We start from the raw sequence: 13404 nt of genomic DNA, 5'->3' as shown, positions 1-13404 counted from the left end.
CTCCAAAAGGTTTGCCATCACTGCTCTAAGGCAAGAGAGGTTCCTATAATTGCCCAGCAAGCCCTTGCCTATTCCCTCTGCCTATCAAAGAACAGCAGTATCATTAGTTTTTTTTTTCCTTCAAAACCACTTTTTTGATAACCACTTAGCAGAGGGATATCCCCATACATGCAGCCATTCCTCTCTGGGAATGACCATACATGCAAAAGACTCACACTTTGTATCAGATTCAGTAGAATTTGCTGGTTCTTTATTGTATGACCTAAGAAGTCTGGGAACAACCTTTTATGAGAAATAACTGTGATTCAAAGATAATGAAAGAAAATAAGTCAATAAACACATTCCTTTACTTGTAAAAATCAGCACTTCCCATTTCAAAAGCATACATCCAGGGGCATCAAGGTGGTTTAATGGAAAGACAGCCAGGCCTGGAGCTGGGAGGACCTGTATTCAAATCCGGCCCCCAATACTGCCTAGCTATGTGACTCTGGGTAAGTGACTTAACCCCAGCTGCCTAGCCCTTACCACTCTTTTGCTTTAGAACTAACACCCAGCATCAATTTTAGTATTTTTTTTAAAGAATTTCTGTCGGTAAGAAGGGAGGCATTATGCTTTATCATAGTCAGGCAGACCTGAATTCAGATCCTGACTCTGGCACATACTAGTTGTGTGGCCATAAACATATCTCAACTTCTTAGTGCTCTATGTTCTACATTACTCATCAAGGTTACCAGTTATCTAGAAGGTGATGTAATGCATTCGTAGAAATGAAAAGATATGGTGAGATGGAGGAACACACGTAAGGGACAGCAAGAGGGCCAAGCTCCTTGGGTCTCAGTTATCTATAAAACGAGAAGGCTGAACTGAATGGCTTCTGAAGCTCTTTCCAGGTTCAGTGCTATGATCTTATGAAAACACATTTTATTATCTTAGGAATATATGACTGAAGGGCCAAACTTTGGAATTTCATTGCCTGACACAATAAAATTAGTACTTCATTGAAAAATGACATATGGTATAAACCCACTGTGTGACCTTTGTACAAGTCCCTTAACCTCTCTAAGCTTGTTTTTTCATCTGGAAAATTAGAAGACCAAATAATTTTTAATTTTACAATTAAGGAAACTGATTACTAGGGATGAAAAGACTTGTATATTGCTACAAAATTAGATCAACAATATAATCCAGGGTTTCTTACTTTAAAAAAAACCCTTATCTTCTGTCTTAGAATCAATACTATGTATTGGTTTCAAGGTAGAAGAGTGAAAAGGGCTAGTCAACGGGGGTTAAGTGACTTGCCAAGGGTCACACAGCTAGGAAGTGTCTGAGGACAGAACCCAGGACCTCCCATCTCTAGGCCTGGCTCTCACCCACTGAGCCACCCAGCTGTACCCCCAGGACTTCTCACTTTTAGATCAGCATTCTAGTTTCTACTATAATGCACTTCCTCTTAGGATCTAAGAAGGTCTTCAGCAATGCCACTCTAATAGCTACTTATCCCAAAACTATGTATGTTCTTCTTTTTTTCTTCATGTTTATACTATTTTTTATTGAGTGGCATTCCATATAAGTTGAGTTCTTCTTGGGACACTATCTAAAGTGATTTAGCTGGAATGATAACTGATTTGGAGAATGAAAAATGAAGTAAAAATATCATTTGGTCAAGGAAATTCCAAATATGAAGAATTCAGAGGAAAACGCACACTGAAGAAAGAACAAAGACAAAAAATACTAACTACAATAATGTGTATTATAAAAGCACTAATGAGCACCTGAACACAAATATTCCTAGAGAAAAGAGTAAGAGTATGAATGTTTCTCCTTTTAGTGGCCTGGCAGACTATGGTTGGGGGAATGTTTCGTGCAATGTAAAATAAAAAGTATTTTTTTATCTTTATTTGCAATGGGGAATGTTCATCAAGGTGGCATATATCAGAAAGTGACTTTTAAAAATTTAAACTATCAATTAGATTTTCAGAAAGGGCTTAAAATAGATGACAGATAATATGAACCCATAGCCAGTTCTTTGAAAACAATATTAGAATACCGTCGTATCAACCTTCTAAAGGATGTACAATTAGCTACAAAGATATTGTGAATGTAACTTGATTGTATAAAACTCAAGCACTTCCTTCCTCTCAAGTACTCCTGACTATTAAGCAAAGCCATATGAAGAATAAAGAGAATCTAGCCATAAAAACAAGCTATTTCAGCCCTGCAAATGTAAATAATATTAGAGACTAGAGAAGAAGTAAGGTATAGCAGTGGGTCAATTCTGAAGTCAAGAACACTTGGATTCAAGTTCTGTCTCGAAAGCATGATGATGACTGTATAACTGTAGGCAATTCCATCAATTTCTCAGTGTCCTCAGGCAACTAACTCCAAGAGTATATCTTTCTATCTCTTTAATACCCTTACCTTCCTTCAGTACCAGTTCTAAGAGAGAAGAGCTGCAAGGGCTAGGCCATGGGGCTGTGACTTGCCTAGGGTCACATACACAGTTAGAAAGGATCTGAGGCCAGATTTGAATCCAGGACATCCTGATTCCAGGCCTGGTGCTCTAACTACTGTACTATCTAGCAACTCCTGTTAGACTGTATCTTTAAAATGAGTCACTGATGTCCGTCTTAGGAGGGAGTTTAAACACTGGGAATTCTTCATACTGAGGAAATCACCAGTCTGAACCGCCCCCCACCTCCCAAAAAAAAAAGGTAGAAAATAGGTGGAAGAAAGAAATCTCAAAATAGGTTCATAGTTCAGGTTCAACTTTTTTTTTTTTTTTATTTTCATTCCCATCCTGAGATCTCAGATGGTGATTTGGCATTTCTTCATTGAAATATTTCTTACCTTTTCATGTTACATTCTGTCCTGTAGCATTTCCCTTCCAGCTGCAAATAATGCATACCAATACTTTTCCTGTCACTCCCTCAAAGCCCATCTATCTATTGTTTTTGAAAGAATGAAGAAGGGGAGCATTTGAGGCTCCCAGATTGACAGGCTCAGGTGTTCCTGTCTGTATTTTGCTAAAATATCTCTGGAGTTAAAATAAGTTGCTCATTGTAAAGGCACCCTTGGGGTACAAAAATTGCCCCCAGCCAGGAAATTTCAACCTGTTTCACTATCAGATTTTATCCTGCTTTTAAAAAGACCTGCCCTGAAACCTGGTGGAGAATTTTTCTCTTTAGCTCAATCTCTTAGACAGGAAAACTTATCATATTCAAGGCTGGGCCTGCAAGCATGATGTAAATCACATCAGTAGCTCACATTTAATAACATTTCCTGCACTATAGTGGGAGAAAAAAGAGAGAGCTTAGATTTCAGGTAAAAAGTACCATTCTCTAAAATAGTTATATGGAATTTCTCCATTAATACTTTACTTGAGGCATTAGAATGCTTTTTAAACATCATGGGGGCTGGATGTTGGCATTATCTGAAATCTCTTTCTAGTTAAAAAGCAGAAAGGCTGAAGAATGAATGCTGTCTCACTCATGTGTGTACAGAACCGTTGGCTACAAAAGGTTTGGTTTATAGGACAAAACACATCTCCTGTCCGGAAATGCCAAGAACTGTGGGACTCTCCAAAGATGTGTCATTCACCTGACACAGTTGTCAATTTTTCCAATGGGCAGAAAATGAAAGATGACAAGAGAAATGAATTTCTACGGAACTTATGACAAGGTATCCTATCCTGATCAGCTGACCTTTACAACCAGGACACAAAGGCAGAGCAAGAGAACTTTGCCACGGTCTTAAACATACAAGTGATGGACCTGATACTAAATGGAGGAAGGCTGAATGACCCTCTAGGATCATTGTCACAGTCAGGACAAGATACCTGGGCTGGAGCTTAGTTTCTCTGACTGCATAATGGCCAATTATTCAGGAATGGAGGACCTGATCCTTCCCGGTATCACTTCCCGAGTGTCGCTGAGGCACAGATGAAGCCCAATATAACAGTTTGAGATGAAAAAGCCAGCCAAATCATATCAATACTGAATGGGTACCCTGCCTGAAAGTCCACTGCAGCCCCATCAGTGATATTCTGCAAAGTCTATATAACAAAGTGATAGAAACAAATGTTTCCCTTGAACTTTATGAGATCTGTTTTAATAATCACTACTTATTTATTACTGCCCTCAAAGAGTGTACAATTTATATACATAGTTCTAATAAAATGATACTACTAAGTAATGCCATTAAATAATAATTCTAATGCAAAAGGAAATGTACCATGGGAAATTTTAATTGAAGCTTTGCCATTCTGTGCATTTCACTACAAAAGGAGAACATCAAAAGAATAATGCCGTTTCTGTATATGTGTGTACTTATGATGGATGTATTATTATCATTAACAGCATATTTTATATGTTTTGAGGTTAGCAAAGAATTTTATCTGCATTATCTTATTTAATCCCAAAGATCCTCTAAGGGGGTAGGTAATTATATATTATCTTCATCTCATAAATGAAGAAACTGAGGCTCAGAGAGGCTAATTAAATAGTTTGGGATCACAGAGACTGCCATCTCTCTGCCAAAAAAAGCCTTGATTCCCTAAAGATTTTTTTTCCTTGAGATCCTGTTCTCTTGATTGGATTGTAACTGTCTCTCCAGAAGTATTTCAGAAAAGTTCCTACTAGCCTTTACTTCATTTACTCTTCTCAGGACATCACTTTGACAACTGCCTCACTCCCAAGAAGATGCTCTTTCCTCCCCTTCTCTCTTTTCTGGCACTATGAACCATGAACAAATCAGCTCTACCATTGCTTCTAAATGAAATAATTAATTTATCCTCTGTTAGTCTCATTTTATTTCTGCTGACCAAAGTAGTCCTTAGAGATCATCACTCATTTTTTTGTACTGATTCTCATTAAAATTTATACTCTTTGAGGGCAGGTACCTTCATTGCTTTTATATTTGAATCTCAATGATTAGCCCAGTACTTGACATAAAGTAAATACTTAAGTACTTTTTCTTTCTTTCATCTATTTATCTTTTATTCAAATTTCTAATCCAGAATTAGAATTTATCTCTTTGTTAAGTCCAAAATATCATGACAACTAATAACAGAATCCATCAATTCCGAAGTACTTTTTAATTCCATTGTTAACTTACAGTTTTCCTAGGACAGTGGCATCTCAGTGTAGGAAATAAGGCAATATTTTTATTTTTTTCCCTGGGTTATACATATATTATTATTCAAAACTATTTCCATATTATTCATTTGCATAATCTTTTAAAGCCACGTATCTATATAAACAAGTGATAAATGGCATTCTTTTTATAAGCTCCTCAGAGTTGTTCTGGATCAATCCATTGCTTTTATTAGCAAAGTCAATTACATTTGATTGTCACATGATGTTTCAGTTACTGTGTATAATGTTCTCTTGGTTCTGCTTATTTCACTCTGTATCAGTTCATGTATCAGTTCTACTTTCCAGTAGAAGTCTAACCATTCATCATTCCTTATAACCTAATAGTATTCCATCACCATCGTATACCACAATTTGTTCAGTCATTCCACAATCAAGGGGCACTTTCTCATTTTCCAATTCTTTGCCACCAAACAAAGCACAACTATAAATATTTTTGTATAAACAGATCTTTTCCCAATTTTTTTTATCTCTTTAGGATAAAACCCAGTAGTGGTCTTGCTGGATCAAAGGAAATGCATTCGTTTAAAGCCCTTTGGGCATAATTCCAAATAATGGAATATTTTCTGAGTGATACAGGACTGAGTTATTTCCTTTCTCTAGGTCTCAATTTCCTTAATTCTAAAATAAGAGAGTTAAGGTGCTTTCTAAACCACTATTCTATTAGAATAGAAAGCTTCCTAAAGTAAGAATCAAGATTATGGCTTCTACTCCTCATTTTTGTTGTTAACCAGATGGGTAATCTTGGGTAAGTCCTACTAAATCAGAGAATCATAGAGTCCAAATCTATTTTACAGGTAAAGTAAAGGTAGGTAAAGTTATTTGTCCAAGGTACTGATTGGCAAAATAAGGATTTGAACCCAAGTTCTGTGACTCTATATCCAGCAAATATGCTATAAATTTATGGGAATGATATATTACATATTATACTATATCATATTACATCATTTTAAATTACATTACATTTATTATATGGTATCATATCATATATTATGAATTTAAGTTCCCTTCAAGTTCCAAAACTTTAAATCTGGGTTGCTTTTTTATTCAATTAAAAAAATTAAGTGCCTATTATCCACGGATTATAAAAAGAAAAAAAAATGAAAGAATTACTGTTATTCAAAGAAGTTACATGTAAGGGACAGGGAGAAAGCAAGCACTGGCAAGAGATGCAAAATAATCACAAAGCAATTTGGAAGGAGGAAGGGGGGGAAGCCAAGCCACTAGAGGGAAGGGAATCAAAAAATGTGCAACCTGGGATTGTTATTCTAGAAGTTGTGATACATTAGCAGTTTTAGCCATGATAAATGGCTTTCTGTTTGTCTTTTTAATGTAGCAGCATTAGGGCAAAAGAAGGTACTGGTTCTGTGAAATAAACATTACAAAAGGCCAATTTACACATCCAAGATTACTTGTAATCACACTGTGTTTGGGGAAGCAATGTTTTCAAGCTCTTATTTGTGAGTTTTTAGTGGAGCTCTGGTGCATGCTGTAAATTGGCCATGCCACTTACCCTTGTTTAAAATCTCTTAACTGTTTGTCTGGGCACCTACAAATCACAGATGTGCCTGTCAGCTGCTTACATTTTTTTTTCTATAACTGAAGGAAGGAAGAAAATATTGCTGTTTGGCAATGTGGTAAGTGAAAAATGAAACCTATTAAGACTGTGAAATTAGCAGAGCTAAGTGACATTAGTGAATTTAGCAACAATGTTATCACTTAACCAGATAGTGCCATCCAAAAACTTTTATTTTATCCCAAATCACCTTGAACTTCAAATAGCACTTGTGGAATGCGCTGAAATGTTCCCGAGGGACTTGGGCTATACTTCTGTTTTTATCTTTTAAGGACAAATATACACTGGGCCACAATTGCTTGTGAAAAGAGAAATTTATTAATAACATCAAAAAAATCTAAAATCTCTCCATTTATTCATTTGTTCACAGAGAAAAGCATCCAGTTGTTTAGATTCAATTGTATGCATCTCAAATTCCCCACTATTTCTACCAGAGATATTTTCTTTGTTCTGAATTAAGAGATGACCCTCCTGCGAAGCATTTTAAGGGGAGTTTTAAAAATGGCTTTAAAAACAGGCAAAAGCAGTCAGAAAAGACAGTTAGCCTCAATTCTAGCCCTTTTGCTTTCTAGCCATTTAGTTTTAAGATAAATCACTCACTCTGTTTATACCTATTTTTACCTCTTTAAGGTGAGAGGATTGGATTAGTTCATCTCTGAGCCCCCTTTTAACTTTGACATATTTTGGTTGTTTAATTGGCTATTGCTTTGATTAAAAAACAAAAACATGGCACAGTGGCGTTTAAAATCAGTCACTAATGCAGAATCATTCTGAAGTAACCCAGTGTTTTAATTTTGCTTGACTTTGGCTTCATGCAGCCTCCCTGCAGAGAAAGACCTGTGGGAGAGAGGTCCTGCAGGAGAGGGCAGATGGGACACTGATTTTATCTCCTCAGAATTAATTCCATCACCTCATAATGAGTACCTGGAGTATGTGAAAGCAGCCACCGGTCATGCTCACTAATCCACCATCTCATGTGAAATGTGGGCCAATCACAATAGAAGGAAGAGCGGGGGTGTAATAGTTCATCTCTTTTCGTTGATACACACATTTCTTATTATAAAAAATTGTCTTTAAAAGCTGTTCCTGGTTTGAATCCCAGGCTGGTCCCTCTTGGCCTGGCCTCAAGCATGGTATTTCTGCCTTCATGTTTTTATTTTATTTTATTTTTTATTTATTTTATTTTTGTTTAAACCCTTACCTTCCATTTTGGAGTCAATACTGTGTATTGGCTCCAAGGCAGAAGAGTGGTAAGGGTAGGTAATGGGGGTCAAGTGACTTGCCCAGGGTCACACAGCTAGGAATTGTCTGAGGCCAGATTTGAACCCAGGACCTCCCGTCTCTAGGCCTGGCTCTAGTTTCCCCCGCCTTCATGTTTTTAATAAGCTTTAAAATTTTTTCTCATTCTGATTTTTGTTTCTTTTAGCAAGGTAAAGGTCTAAACATAGAATTTTCCTTTTAATAGTGGAGAAAACATCAGATTTGGAGGTAGAGGGCCTGGGTATAAATCCCACTCTGTCACTTACACTCACTGTGATCTTAAGAAGGGCACTTAGTTTCAACATCTATAAAATGAGAGGCTTGGGCTCCATCTAATTGTTAACATTGATATTGATTTTTCATCATGGAAGCAGTTAGGTGGCACAGTGGATATTGTGTTGGGCTTGGAGTCAGGAAGATCTGAGTTCAAATTCGGCCTCAAACACTTACTAACTGAGTGAACATGGACAAATAACAAGTTTCCTTAATTGTAAAATGGGGATAATAATAGCACCCACTTCCCAGGGTTGTTGACAGAATTAAATGAGATAATATTTGTAAGTTCTTAGTACAGTGTCAGGCACATAGTGGGTGCTATATAAATGCTTTTGCCCCTTTCCCCCCATTCAATCTATATTATGCATAAAGGTAAATAAACATTATAAAATGGTTCATTATAGGGAAATCACATAGAAATAGGAAAGAGGCTGCTGCAGAGAGGACTAAGATACATATCTGTTGTCTCACTGAGAATTCCAGCATTGATTACAGGCATGACCTTTCTAAGCCTTGTTTGTCTATCAAGGCCTGTTTTGCAAAGATGTCCCAGTCTTCAATCCAAATGTGTCAAAAGTATACAAAGACCTTTAAATTGTTTAATAGCAGAAATCCCACTCAACTACTCAGCGCTTAGCACTAAAATCATCTTCATTTATCAGTGAAGTGGGCAAAACGCTTATGAGGTGAATAAAGACTAGATATTACTAGATAGTAGATATCCTTTGGGATGGTCCTGAGAAAGGGAAGGAGAACAGGAGAATCTAAATAAAGCATTTGGGGCTATAGCAAAATCAATGAACTCACTCCTACCCCACTAGAAAATTATACCTCCTGTGTATTACTGTCCACTAAGTGGTCATAGGCCTTTTCTGCCTTACCATGAAATAAATGCCTACCAAGGAGAAGAGAACTTTCTGGCACTAAAAAACAAAAAATGTATACGTATAAAAAGTTATCTTTAAAAAAATCCCTTGTTGAACTCTTCCTAGGTTGTTGCCCTGGGGAGCCACCATGTTTCTCCTTTGTCCTAATTCAAATATGTAATTTCCTTTTTAACACGTTTAGAATCCCATGGTAGGTAGAGGTTAATGATCTATTTTATTTAGTGTTGGTGAAATCTTCCTTCCTAATCTGAGGCATCACCTTTCTCACTCTATTGCTCCCTCCCCCTGCCCCCATCCTCCTTTTCTTTCATCTTTCTCATCTCTCTCAGGTCCTTGATGTAACATAAATACTAAGTTTAAAAATATAACGGGCTTCTAGAGCTTAAGGAGGGGAGAGGGCTTTTAATTGAACAACCTGTTTGATTGCTGCTATAACCAAGCAACTGAAAGTCATTGCAATCATTGGGAAGCCACTTATGTCCAGTAATAATGGGCTAACATTGTCTATGATACTGAGACTCATAAAAGACCTCTAGTACCAGATCATTTTGCCCTGGAAACTTATCCTCACAGTCGAGAGAATTCTATCCAAATAGCAGATCAGCAAGAGCTAAAGCAAGCTCTTGGAAGGAAAGAAATTTTAATCATATTCTTTAAAATCAGTTCTTACTTTTATAAGACCATTTTGGGTGGTAATAGTATTCGAACTCACACATCATACGCACATACACACACACACACACACACACAATCTCCAAAAGATTTCCTTGATTTAGTATTAGAAGTCCTAATTTTTAGCCCAGAGTTCCTAAATCTGTGTTTTAAAAAATGAATATATTCTTATAACTATGTCTTTACATAATTGGTTCCATTGTCATGTGTTTTATTTTATTGCATTTAAAAACATGATTCTGGGAAGGAGTCCATAGGTTTTAGCAGATTGTCAAAGGGGTCTATGAGACAAAAAAGGTTATGACAGTCTAGTCCCCTTCATTCTGGTAATGAAGAAAATGAGATCCAGGGAAAAGGAAGGCACTTGGCTAAAGTCCTTAATAGTAAATAGTAGATCTGAGATTTAAACTCAGGTCCTCTGATGCCAAAATCTTTCTACTATGCTTTATTGACTTTAGACTCTGAATCATTTTCTGCTTTGCCTTTCTTCACCAAATTGAGAATTTTGTTTGAAAGGCATATCACACATGTATAAGATATAATATGTATCCATGTATTTATTCACCTTTATCTTCAATTCTTCTATTATAAAGTAGTTCCAACAGTTTTCCTAAATACACTGGGACTTGGGGCTGAAAAGGTTTTGAAAAGGCTTGAGTTAGGAAAAGAAAATTTCTGATATGATCATGTCTAGACCTGTCTATATCTCCTAGTCTTGAAATATATATAAAGAGCTATAGATTGAGAGTTAGTGAGAGACAATAAAGAAACAAAGTAATGCTGAGAAGGATTGAGTCTTCTAGACTCTAAGCCTGGTGTTCTATCCATTGTGCCACCTACCTGTACCACATCTAGACTTATCCCCTTATTTTACAGAGACAAGTTAGACCCGGAGAGGTTGTGACTTGCCCAAAGTTAGTTGGATTTGCTCAAGCATCCATTTTTTCCAGGGATTTCTGATACAGAACAATAATCCTTTGTGATTATAAGCTAAGCTTGAGAAATGGGTACCATCAAGTGAATGATGATCTGACTGTTCCAACTAAATCTGGAATGGGAACCATCTTGTGACTTTTCTTATCAGGACTAGGAACAATCTCAGAGATTTCTAGATAAAATAATTGTTATCAGCCTATGTCTCTAGGACCCCAAAGTGACTCAAGGATTTACTGTCAAAAGCACTTCAAGAATTTGGTAGTTTTTTTTTTCCTTTAAATTTTTCTTCCTCATTTTGATACAATAAAAGGTTAGCTAATTCCTATATCTAATGGACTTCTTTCCTTAGGAGAGGGGTCCCCTGCATGTATACTGTTCTACTGAGAAGAATGTAGTAAACATGCCCTTTGCCTCTCCATTTGTTTCTGATATCTTTCACTCAATTTGGCTCCCATCTCATGGGGTCAGACATCCAGGAAGGTAGTGGGTTGACAGTAATAAGCCACAGAAGAGCCTGAATATGGATTTAGAGTTCTTTTAATTCTCCAACAAGCCTTCTTTCCTCTGTATCATAGTACCTAGTGAAGACAAAGTTCTATTTCCTTCATGAAGCCCTCCCTAATCATTCCATCTTTCAAATGTCAGTCCCTTCTATGAATTTCTGTAGCTTTTTAAGTTTGAACCATATAATGTAGAACTTGATTCTTTCTATTTTATTGCTAGGTCAGAAATAAAACATGTCTTTAGTAGAGCAAAGATCCACAGAAATATGGAAGGGATTAAACTCATAAAAAAAGAGGAATCTAGGACTTCCTGTTGAAATTTTTTATAGTCTTGATGGGAGAAGCCTTTTTGAAAATCTACTTGGAAGTCCGTGTTGAGAAGCTAAAACCACTGCTGTCCAACTCGCTAATCTAAGTTACCCTTTTGGGAGTTAATTTGACTTCATGAGACTCTTAACCCCTAGCTCTTCCCAATATGGAATTCATTACTTTTCAATAGTAGCCAATGCTTATTTTTTTCTTCCGTTTTAAGGAGAGAAGCATCATAGGCTGTCTTGTTGGAGCTGAAAATAGAAAGAAGAGCCAGAAGTCTGGAATCATTTTGGGAATGTTTTAAGCAGAGAGAAAACCAAAACCTTTTTATGAAGGTATATTTGAAAACTATATTCTATATACATTTTCATATTCGTTACAAATACTTTTGTTCTTTTTCATTATAATGATTGGAGGAGTGGTTGAGTGAGAAGAAAAAATATTTTTGCTGATTAAAAATACAATTTAACAAATATTAAAAATTGGTAGAGGTATGATGGTAAATAGTTTTACAAACTATTCCCTGAAAATAAAATGTATTATTTACACAAATTTATGTTTAATCTGAATAATTATCATATTTTCCATCACTTTGTTAAGTCAAGACAATCAACAAAATGAAAAATCAAGCCTAGATTTGTAGTGTTTGCTGATTTCCAAGGTGTTGGCAAAAACTGAAGGCAAAAGGCAAAGGTGATGGCAGAAGATGATCGTCGAGTATCATTGAAACAATGAATATAAGCTTGAACAGACTTTGGGAGATGGTGAAGCATAAAAGGGCCTGATCTGCTATGGTCCATGGGCTCGAAAGAGTTGCTCATGACTAAATGATTGAATGACAGTAATGGAATGGTCTAAATGTTCACACTATTTTTTTTTAACAACAAAGATTCACTGATTTTGCATCTAAAGGATTCAACAAGCTGGAGATGAAAACAAAGCAGGACTTGAGGGTAGGGTAGATGTTCAGAGGGAAAAAGTGGACAACAGCAGATCCTGTTTTTAACAAAGAAGAGATCAACCAAGAGCTGGAGGTATTTGATCTGTGGGAAAGTGAGGAGAAAACAAGAGCTTGGAGGAAGAGGGGAGTTTTATTCTCTGAAATACACTCTAGTATTATGAGCTGGGAAGGAGGGATACAGTGGGGCTCTCACTCATCCTCTATCATACAGAGGAGAGGATGTCTTATTGCCCCAGAGCCCCCATAATAAGGAAAGCTGCTTCCAGAGAATGGGTTTGCAACAGATCAAACCTTGCTCTCATTTAAATGACTCCAAGCTAAGATCACCACAGTTGGAGTACAATCTCTGGTTTCCAACTGACATATGGGGATTGACAAAAGGCATTCATTGAACATTGTGCTCCCATTCTAAAAATCTATGAATTTATTGATGTTCTTTACTTAGATGAAACATTCTTTCCCTAGAGCAGCCTAAATACTCCTTTTGTTTTATATGAACTACCACAATAATTCTAGTTCTCTTCCTTTTTCTTTCTTCTGTCTTCCTTTCTCTTTTTCTCATATTCTCTCTCTTTCTCTCTCTCTCTCTCTTTCTCTCTCTCTCTTTCTCTCTATCTCACACTCTCCCTCTCTCTCTCACACACTCTCCCTCTCTCTCTCTCTCTCTACTCTCTCTCTCTCTCTCTCTCTCTCTCTCTCTCTCTCTCTCTCACTCTCTCCTCCCCCCGCCTCTCTCTCTCTCTAATCATTTATGTTTCTTTTTGACTAAAATGATGTCCTTTTGACTTTTTTCCCTAATTAGTAAAACTGGAGGTTGTCATTAGGGGAAATTATTTTTTCTTGATTATCTTTGGGCAAAATATTTTATTGA

Source organism: Gracilinanus agilis, chromosome 2 (assembly GCF_016433145.1).
Source record: "Gracilinanus agilis isolate LMUSP501 chromosome 2, AgileGrace, whole genome shotgun sequence".
Classification (NCBI taxonomy): Eukaryota; Metazoa; Chordata; class Mammalia; order Didelphimorphia; family Didelphidae; genus Gracilinanus; species Gracilinanus agilis.
Note: the sequence above shows the minus strand (reverse complement) of the source record.